Below are 10,445 nucleotides of genomic sequence, written 5' to 3' on the forward strand. Positions count from 1 at the left end.
TTTTGCTTTTCTCACCCCTCATCCCGAGGTTTTTCCCTCTGGATTCCAGTGGAACCAGCTTGATTTTGCTTTTCTCACCCCTCATCCTGAGGTTTTTCCCTCTGGATTCCGGTGGAACCAGCTTGATTTTGCTTTTCTCACCCCTCATCCCGAGGTTTTTCCCTCTGGATTCCAGTGGAACCAGCTTGATTTTGCTTTTCTCACCCCTCATCCTGAGGTTTTTCCCTCTGGATTCCGGTGGAACCAGCTTGATTTTGCTTTTCTCACCCCTCATCCCGAGGTTTTTCCCAGACCTGGGATTTGGTTCTGCTCCCAGGAAAATTTGGGGGCTTGACCACCTCCCTCACCCCCCACCATTTTCAACATTTAAAAAAAAAAAAAATAAAAATATTCTCCTAATAACTAAAGGCCTATTTTCCACATACTTGAATTTCCAGCACAGTTTGGACTCTTTTGAGGGACTTTAAAGGCACTTTAACTGTCTTTTACTGCAATGTATTTACTATGGATTTACCTGCATGGAATAAGAGTCTGGATATGAAATAAAAACCTTCTTCCTTTTGGACTCCTTGGTTGGCAGGATTAGTGCTTGTGAGCCCTGGAGCAGGATGGGAATTCTTTTCATCTCGGAGTCTTTTAATTGATGCTGCAAAAAAAAAAAAAAAACCACGGGGATTTCTTCTTTTTTTTATTTTTTTTATTTTATTTTATTTTAAGGCACTTTTCCCCAATCTTAGCACAGACACATCATTAGCAGGAGGAGTTCCCAGGGCTCACAACTCCTGTAATTGAGCTTTGAATTAAGACTGTCATTTGCTTCTCCTTTATTCTGTTTGGCTTGTTGGGAGGATTTCTTTTATTTTTTTTTCTCATCTTGCCCAGTGGAGTTTCCTCAGAACATTTGCCTTCCTCCCAGTGTTCAGGTTTAGTGTTTTGATCTCTGCACCAGCCCCCAACTATTTCAAATACAGAAAGCACTTTAAAAGTCATTATCTGAGACCCCTCCACACTCAGGTTTCCTTTGCTGGTTTAGGTATCCATTTATTTCCATTAGGAAAATATATAATATATCCACTTCTTCCCATTTTCCCTTTCACCTCTCCAAGCCCATCACAGCCTGTTCATCCCCCTCTTCCTCAGGAGCCTTTTCCAGGCTGGGATAAACTGTGTTAACACAATAAAAACAGGAGTTAATTTAATCAGGATAAAAGAATTCTCCTGTCCTGGTGCCTTGTTCCATTTCTCTGAGTGGAGTATTAGCGGATTTATAATTAAACTATATATATATTTTTTCATTTTTATATATATATATATATATTCAATTTTTTTATATATTCCATTTTTATATATATTCCATTTTTATATATATTCCATTTTTATATATATTCAATTTTTATATATGTATTCCGTTTTTATATATATATTCCATTTATACATATATATTCCATTTATACCTATTCAATTTTATTTTCCAGTTTATTATATATGTCCCATTTTTTAATGTCCATTTCATATATATTCCATTTACCTTATTTACATATATTCCATTTCTACATATACTCAATTTATATATATATATATATTCCACATATATATTTTTATATTCCATTTATATATGTATTCCATTATATATATATATTCATTTATATATATATTCCATTATATTATATATATATATAAATGGGATCATTTTTATATGTATATTCCATTTATATATATTCCATTATATATATATTCCATTATATATATTCCATTTTTATATAAATTCCATTTTTTAATATATAAACTCCATTTTTAATATATAAATTCCATTTTTAATATACATATTCCATTTTTTAATATATAAATTCCATTTTTAATATATATATTCCATTTTTTAATATATATATATAGATATATGTTCCATTTATACCCCCACACACATATATAAGTCAATACTTTATAACACACACATAAGGAAAAAATTAAATAGCTCCCAACAAACAGCTCTCAAACCAAACAACAGCCCACAAATAGGGGGAAAAATACCTCAGCCATGCAAATAAACAAGGATTTGTGCTCTGCAAATGCAACCTCGGGTCCAAAGCAGCGTTTTGAGCCATAATTAATGGCAGTGACAGCAAAGAAGGGAGCAGATTGTTCCAGCAGGGCCCGTGGGTGGAGGAATAAAAACCTCAAATAGATGCTCTGGATCTGCATTTTTTTTCCAAGTGCTGGGAAACGAAGCTCTGGGTACAAGTGGGAGCAGGGAATTTGGGCTCCTGGTTCCTCCCCTGGTTGGGTATTAAATGGATTTATTGCCTTGCTTAGGAAGGAAAAGCTGAGGGTTTTGGTTTTTTTTTTTTCATTTCTCGTGGAGAAATCAGGAATTTTTGGGAGATAGTGGCAGGGAAAGGAGGGGAATTCCCTGTGTGTTGACCCCCCATCCACCCAAAAAGATGTTGTGGGTTTTTTTTTTCCCCCTCCCCAAAGGCAGAGGTGAGAGATGAGAGGGTGGTGGGGGGGGATAATTACCAGTACAATCCCAAAAAAAAAGGCTGGATCCAAGGGAGCAGGAACCACCTGCACACTTCCATTCAGCTGCCACGGGAGGATCCTGCACCAACCTCCATCTCCTCCCACAATTTTCCCCTCACAAAAGGCTGAGGAAGAACCTGAGAAGCCAATTGTGAACATTTTCCACTTGTTTTTCTTACCTTTTATTTTTTTTTTTTTCCTTTTTAACAAGTAGGTCAGGGCAGGCAGCAATTTTCCTGAGCCCAATTCCACTGGTCCCCTTCCTTGCCTGGAATAAAAATTGATTTTGTCACCTCTTTTTAAACCCCGAAAAAACCTCCAGCAGAACACACGAAAACCCCTTTTCCCCTGCAGAAAAAAAAAAAAAAGAAAACACATCCCTGATAAAATTCCAGGATAAAAGGTTGGGAGGGGGGGAAAAAAAGGAAAAAAAAAAGCCTTTTATATTTGCTTTTTTTGAGGACTGAAAAGAGCAGGTTTGCTGTTCTTTTAAGGATAATGGTGGGTTTCATGCTGCAGAAAGCACCTCCCTGGTGCCATCCTGGAGGGTTATTTCCATGATTCCTGAGGGATTTTTTAACTCCTTCACTTTACAGACCCCATGGAATAATAACAGACCCCGAGGTGACGGTTTCTTAACTCCTTCCTTCCTTGTTTTCCAGCTGGTGGAGGTGGGGATAATCCACCAAAAAAAATAAATGAGGCTCTGGGATTGGGGTGCCTGGAGGGGTCTGGCAGCTACGACAGATGCACCAGTTTGGGTGTGATCCTCAAAAACCTATTCCATGAGATGGGGGTGATCCTATTCCATGAGATTTGGCGTTGGGAACGTGGGATTGTCTTCCTGGGAAGGGTTGGGAGGAGCCCCCATCCCTGGAAGGGCCCAAAAAACCTGTGGATGTGGCACTTTGGGACACGGTGGTGCTCAGCTGATGATCACAAAGGGTCTTTTCCAACTTTAACAATTCCATGATCCTGTGATTCCGAACCAGAAGCCTGAAGCAATCATCGGGTTAATTAAGATTTAATTGAATCCCTCTGTTCCAGGCTGGATCATTCTCCCTCCCTGGACAGGACAAGTCACTTTGGAGAGGATTTGCAGCCCCCACAAAGCCAGGGTTTTCCTTGGGGTTTCTCCAAAGGAATTCCAGCCCCCCCCGGGGTTCTCAGCCCCCGAGAACTGCTCAGATGACAAAGCAGAGCAGCTTCTGAGCTGTTCCCAAGCTTCCCATGGCTCCGTTGGTGATTATCCCTGTGTTGTGCTGACAGGCTCCCATCTGTTTGGGGCTGAACGTTGCATCTTAAAAAGCAGGAGAAGGGAAAAGCTCCAGTTCCAGGCTCCCTCGGCTCCTCCTCCGACCACGGGAGCTCACGGGATGCTCAGGAATTCTTAGCAATCAGCTGCTTTTTTTTTTGGGGGGGGGAGCTGGTCTCTTGTTTTTCTGCAGGATGGGAAGATGGAGAAAAGCTGGAGAGATAAGGGGAAATATATGGGATATTTAGGTGGGAGGAGCAGGCTGGGAAAACACACAGGCCAGATCCTCGGGAATAATTTGGCAACTGCAGAGGAACAAGTTTGATGTGAAGGTAAAGGATGAACAACAAACCCAGGACACACCTTTTTCCACCTCTGCATCCAGCCCATCCCTGCCTTCCCTCTTTCACTCTCACATTCCCTCCATCCCAACGTTTAGGAGCGTCCCCTGAAGGCAGGAAGCAAGAGCTGGGACTTGGGATTCTGCCTCTGGAATCTTCCAAACGACCTTGAAGGAATCCCTCAGCTCCTCCTGCCTCAGCACCTCCTCCACAGGGCACCTTCCCTCAGCTCCGGGATTTAATGCACTTCCAAGCATTTTAAAACCCTTGGAAGCGGGGCAGGGTGGAAGGACAGAGACAGTTTTGTCTCAGCCACCACCACTGTCCAAAACGAGGTGGGAGAGGCAAGAAAACGACATTAAACCCACTCCTGCCCCCACACAGCCAGCGATGATCCCGAGAGGAATGAGGCCATCTGGAAACTCTGGGTTTTTCTTCCTTTTTTCCCCATTTTTTTTTTAATTCCTCCGGCTGCATCTCATCCCTATCCCCGCACGATTCCACGAGCAGAACACCAACAAAATGAGACTTCGTGTCAAAGTCTCATCAGCTCCTCAGAGGATCAAACCCCTGTGGGTTGGGATTCTGGGAATACACATCCCTGCCCTTTCTTATCCCTCTGCCACCCACCAGCCCTGCTCTGGCAGAAATCCTTAAAAAATGCCTGCTAAGGAGGACGTGGTGATTTTTATCCAGAGAATTCATTAAGCAGGATGAGAGGAAACAGTGCCTTAATTCCCTGTGTATCCTCACACAGAGCACAGCAGAGCCTGTGCTGGATGAGTCAACAATCCCATTAATCATATATTTTTATCATTTTCTAACAAGCCTTAAACTGCTTTTTTTTTAAGAGAAAAAAAATGAAAGGGTGCAGCTCAGCTTCTTAATAACACTTCAGAGGGAGGAAACATTTGGCAAGCAGGGGGAAATTCGATTTAAAGAGATCAGAAGAAGAAATTTTACTGCCTAAGACAGCAGGTGAAGGGACACAAAACTCGAGGAATTATGTCTTTCTTCTGCAGATTATTATTATTATTATTATTATCAACATTATTATTTCCATTTTCCCGTGCTTATAGAACGCTAGATGCTGTTCTTTGGAACGCTAGATGCTGTTCTTTGGTCCTAGTGGTGCAATTTTTCCTGCATTTTCTTTTGACTCCCAGCACATTTGGTGCTTTTCTTCGGGTGGTTTGGGCTGGAAGGGACCTTAAAACTCATCCAAGTCCCACCCCACTCCTCCCACTCTCTCGGGCTGCTCCGTGCAGGGAATGAGCCGTTAACGCTCCGGCAGAAACACCGGGAATTTGGGACGACTCAATTTTCCCCTTATTACTCCTCATCCCGTCACCTCAAACCAGTTTACAAACACTGACTGGATTACAGGGGTGAAAAATAAACCCCATCAGTGACTCCTTCAGCCAACTGAAAGCAAACACAGGGTGATACTTTTACCTCGACTCAATTAAATCCCCTCGTTACCATCAATTATCCCAATCACTCCAGTGTTTATGCAGGTCCAGCTCTGCCTGTTAAACACAGGATGCAGCCTCAGGAAGTCCTTAAACCACTCTCAGGCTCCAAAAAGGTGCCCCAGGATACTCCAGATACACCCCCAAATTATATATATTTTTTTTTTTTCCTCAGTGGGATCTGGTGATTTCTGGTTACTTCTGGTCTGAGAGTATCTGTTTTCTATTCGTGGTGGAACACAGAGGTGCAAACAGCAAAAAGATGGTGAGGGGTGAACAGAATGATCCCTGATTCCACCCAGCAGCGTTTGGGAAGGATTTAGGGAGGCAGGATGCTATTTCTTGGAGAGATATCCAGCCAGGCCCTGCTGTCCCGGGTGGAAATAGAAACAGGGACAATGCATCTGCAGGCTCTACTTGGCTCATTCTGCTCAAATCCAAGCACATTATTCTTGCACATTTGCCTGATTTACCTTTTCAGCCAAAATATTGCAGTCACTGTTACATCATCATGGCAACCCCGCTCTTGTTGATTAATCAGACCATGCCACATGCTTACATATGAGGGTGATTTTTTGATTTTTTTTTCTGCTTCGGTTTTGCCAAGGAAAGTTCTTCTTTTGATGAAGTTCCTGAGAAAAAAGAGAAATAAAAAAAAAAAAGAAAAAAAAGAAAAAAAAGAAAAAAAATCAGAACAGGAACAAAACCAAAACAAACTGTCTTCTGGGGAAAAAAAAAATAAAAAAAGCGGGCAAAAATTCCCTTAAAGCAGCTGCGGGCCTCTGCTGCCATCGTATGGGAGCTGCCTTTGGAGCAGCGAGGAAACCTCTCCCGGGAGGTTCGGTCGCTGTCCCGAGAGAAATAGTTACTCGGGATAGTAACTCGGGAATAGTCAGCGACTTCGGGGGGGTCAGAATTTATAACGAGAAACAGTTATTTTTAAAACCGGTCTGCAGCGAGCTGGGCATTTGCAGCTCTCACAGAGGGGGTTTTCCCGAGGCCGCGGCTCATGGAATGACACCATTCCCACAGGGGAGAGATCGCGACTTCGCGCAGTAACGACTCCGCAGGCCGAGCCACGGGACCACGGAAAGGGTTTTGGAAGGGATCCTAAAGCTCATCCCAAAAATCCCGCCGCCCCCAAAGCCGCGCTCCCAGCGCCTCATTAATTATTCATTAGGTGGGCGTGACCACGCAGCGCCTGGTAATGAGGGGTCGCGCTTTCCGCTACCAGAGGGGGCGTGGTTATATTTGAATATTCATAAGATGGGCGGAGACAACGAGGGCGGGAAAACCCCGTGGGCTCCGCCCCCTCCCCCCCTCGCGGGAGAAAGCGCGGGAAAGTCGTTCTGACTCAAAATTCGCCTAAATTCGAGTAAAAACGGGGCGGAGTTATTATTAATAACGCTGACGAAACGCCGCTGGAGTAAAGCACCGCGGAAACACTGCCGGAGTGACACACTGCTGTTGTTTGTGGCGATTCCACCCCTCCAACGCGCCTGCGGCCGCCCCCGGCCTCACTGAAAACCAACGCCCTGAAACTTAAACGCTGGGGTTTTTTTTAATGTTTGCCAACATTTCTGCTCCCGAGTGAGGTACCCAAACACAGCTGTGCTGCCTGTGCACACCTGCCGCTGCTGCTACGCCCAGACCCCCTCTTAAACCCCAGCGGATACTGAAATAACGCTTTAAAAATTTGATTTTCGCTAATGACAGTAATTAAGAAATGGGGGGCTGTGTTCTTTTTTCCCCCCCACGGGGACACGGGGTTTGGTGCTCCCCACACACCCCCTCATCCCCCGCTGTTCCCCTCAGAGCTCCCTGTGGGCACCCAGCCGAGGGGGGTTGTGGAGAGCGGGTTTCCCTGAGGTAAAAAACGGCTGATAAAGTGTTTTAGCGTGAGTACCACCGACTGTGAGACCCTCTCTGGTGTCTTCATGGAGGTTTTGGGGCGCAGGTCCCCGATTTCAGCCCTTTGGCCCCAAATTTTGGCCGGTTGTGGGCAGAGGGGCCGTGGCTGAGGGCACAGCCTGGCCCATCCTTTGGCCTAAAGGTCTGTCATACCCCGGCTCAATCTGACCCAAAAACACAGCTAAAAGGGCCAAATATTACCCATTCCATAAAATATTGAGGCCTGGGGAGCAAATCCAGCCTGGAATGAGGGAAAAAGAAGCAGATTCTGGTGTTTCTCCTCACACCACAACCCAGCCACCACCAGCAGCAGGGCCAGAATCCCCTCAGCTCTGCTTTATATTCACATCATTCACCAATTTAGGTGCTTTTGGGGACAGATTTTCACCACCAATCTGACACAGAGACTTTATCCTAAACAAAACCATGTGTTTCTTGTAAATTTTCAGTGTAGGTCGGGGGGTAACAAGTGCTGAGGTAACTCCATGGGTGTGCTCGGTACTCTGAGGTCTGTCATCCCTCACTTAAACTTGTACTTTTAAAGTCATTATTTTATTTTATTTATTTTATTTATTTTATTTTTTTATTCTATTTTATTCTGTTCTATTTTATTCTATATTATTTTTATAGGGCAAAGAGAAAACTGTGGAAACACAAATCAAAACTGAGCTAATATTGGAGGCGACTGAGTTCATGCTCATAGTGATGAAGAAGGGAAGCAGAAACATCCAAAAGCAATCTCCAAAGTAAACACCCCTTTCTGCAATAAATGTTTGCCAAATGCTAACACAGGGCTCCTAGAAATATCAGCACTAAAGTGCATCCATTAGCAGGAGTTTAGCGACTGCTTAAGGGGACCAGGGGTGGAGGTTGATGCTTTCTGCCCTGTAAACAAATTAGTTTATAGCAACAAATGGGATGACCCTTCTTAGCTAATGTTATGAGTTTAGCTTGTTAAATATTTAACATTTACCTCTCCGTTTCCAGCGTGGATTAAGCAGTTCTCCAAACACCGGTGTCCCAGCAGCAGATGGAGATGCACAGCCCATTGCCCAGCCCTGGCTGAACTCCCTAAGAAATTAAAAAAACCACGTTAAGTCAAAGAGAGGAAGCGAGTGGGAGCTTTCAGGAAAGGCTTTAAAACCAGCTGTTTGCACTCATTTTGATTTACATTAATTTTATCTAGCTCTGCTCTACATTAAAGCAGTGATAATCAGTTTAACTTCCATCAGATTGAACAGACACAGACTGGAATTGGACAAACACTTCCAAAAAACCTCGCTGGTGGCAAAGTATTTTTTCCTTCCACATAACACAGACCCAAGGTAAGAGTTTTTTTTTTTAAAAAAAAAACCACTTGAAAGATCCCACAAATCCCCACAGCACAGAAAGGAGAGTGGGGGACGAAAAGAAAGTATCATAGGATTGCAACTTTATTTCTAAAAGCATGGATGCACCAGATTTAGCCAAGTTTAGTGGTGCCTTGTTATGAACATGAGCTTCTTTGTGTGTTGTACTCAAGGAATTTAAATTATCCTGAGTCCACCACTCTGTGTATAAAATTCCTCACTTTTTTTTTGCTTTCAGAACACAAACGTTTTTTCTTATAACTTTACCCACAAGCGGTTTCTCAATCCTTCTTAAAGGTGTTAAATCGATTTTTCCCTCGTGAAATCCTAAAGAAACACTCATTTTAGCAGCAGCTCCTTTTGCTCCCGAGCCCTTGTGGAAGTTTCAGCTGCTTTAGCGAGCTGGAAACCTCCCTCAGCCAGATTAAAAAAACCCCTTCCAGCAAAGCAAAACCTCCTTAAATGCACAATTCAAACTCCCTCCGGAGTCAGTCAGACCCACTTTTAATAAAAATGCCCCGATTCCTTCCCCATCCTCAGCACAAACAGAGCTCCTATTGTGGATGTAGCAATTTTTCCTGCCTGGAATATTGTGGGTCTGGCCTGGCGTGAGTTCTGTCGTATAAACAGGAGGGGTGTTTGGAGCTCCTCGCCTGTAATTTTGTAAATTTTTAATCTCTCCAACAATGAGGTCTGTTCTGCCCGAGAATTTCCCACTCAGGGGGGACTGGGATGTGGCCCTGCAGCTCTGGATTGGTTCCAGGGATGTTCCAGCCCCTGCTGCCAGCTCCTGTGTAATTATGCTGCAGCACTCCTTGGCAATTCCCCCCCCCGAAAGCCTCAGCTGCTGGAATCAAGGAACAGTGTGAAAAATCTCAGTTATAAGATAAAATTTCAGAGGCAGAGAGTCCCTCGCTCCCTGTGTTGCCCGACAGTGGGAAGTGTAGCTGTTCCAGAGACCCAAAACCCAGGAGTAAAATCAAATAATCCGATTTATCAATCGTTTAAAGCTCATTTTCATTTCCCCTCATGATTTTGGGAAAGGCTGACTCACTGCATTTTTTTTTCCACGTAGCAATGCTGTGTAATTTAGCTTTATTATCACACATTTAGTCATTATATTAAATTAGGCCTTGTATCAACTTAGGACAGAAAGGTTTGAAGCACCACTTTGCTGCTTTCAATCTTTTTTTTTTTGTGGTCATACACGAGCACACATATAAGTAATTATCACTTAAAGGAACCAAGTAACATGACATTTCAATAGCAGCCCTATAACTTCAGCATCCTGTGGAGTAATTAGTGTAACAAATTAAATGTTGTTAATCACTGTAGCTTGTACCATCACGTGTAATTCCTCTGGAATTCCCTTTTTAGGACCATTTTCCTCATTTTCCACGTCCCACTCCACGATGCCCCCCAGTGCTTTTTACCTTTTCCTCCTCCCTGAACACTCCATTCTCCCAGACATTAAAATCACTTACACCTTTCAATACACCAAATGATCAGTTACAACACATTTTATCATTCACACACTAAAAATCTGATTTATGAAGTCGCTTCCCTTGCACTGAATTCCAACAGATTTTCACACTCTGTG

General features: G+C 43.4%; 2 long non-coding RNA genes across 3 annotated transcripts in view; one reads left to right on the forward strand and one right to left on the reverse strand.

Moving 5' to 3' along the window:
• Positions 1-292: 292 nt before the first annotated feature.
• Positions 293-10,445, reverse strand: part of LOC113958241 — a 19,958-nt gene continuing 9,805 nt past the window's right edge. The window contains exons 2-4 of the long non-coding RNA XR_003531461.1: positions 8,470-8,567; positions 6,059-6,217; positions 293-646 (exon numbers count right to left, since the gene is read on the reverse strand). This is a non-coding gene — a long non-coding RNA (uncharacterized LOC113958241). The remainder of the gene's footprint in view (positions 647-6,058; positions 6,218-8,469; positions 8,568-10,445) is intronic.
• On the forward strand, positions 6,893-8,576 carry LOC113958240. 2 transcript variants are annotated; one of them, XR_003531459.1, is made up of 2 exons: positions 6,893-7,180; positions 8,484-8,576. It is a non-coding gene; the product is annotated as an uncharacterized LOC113958240 (long non-coding RNA). The 2 variants fall into 2 exon arrangements; XR_003531460.1 differs by lacking the exon at positions 6,893-7,180 and adding an exon at positions 7,213-7,483.

The sequence above is a fragment of the Corapipo altera genome, unplaced genomic scaffold (assembly GCF_003945725.1).
Source record: "Corapipo altera isolate COAL_440 unplaced genomic scaffold, ASM394572v1 200, whole genome shotgun sequence".
In the NCBI taxonomy this organism is placed as follows: domain Eukaryota; kingdom Metazoa; phylum Chordata; class Aves; order Passeriformes; family Pipridae; genus Corapipo; species Corapipo altera.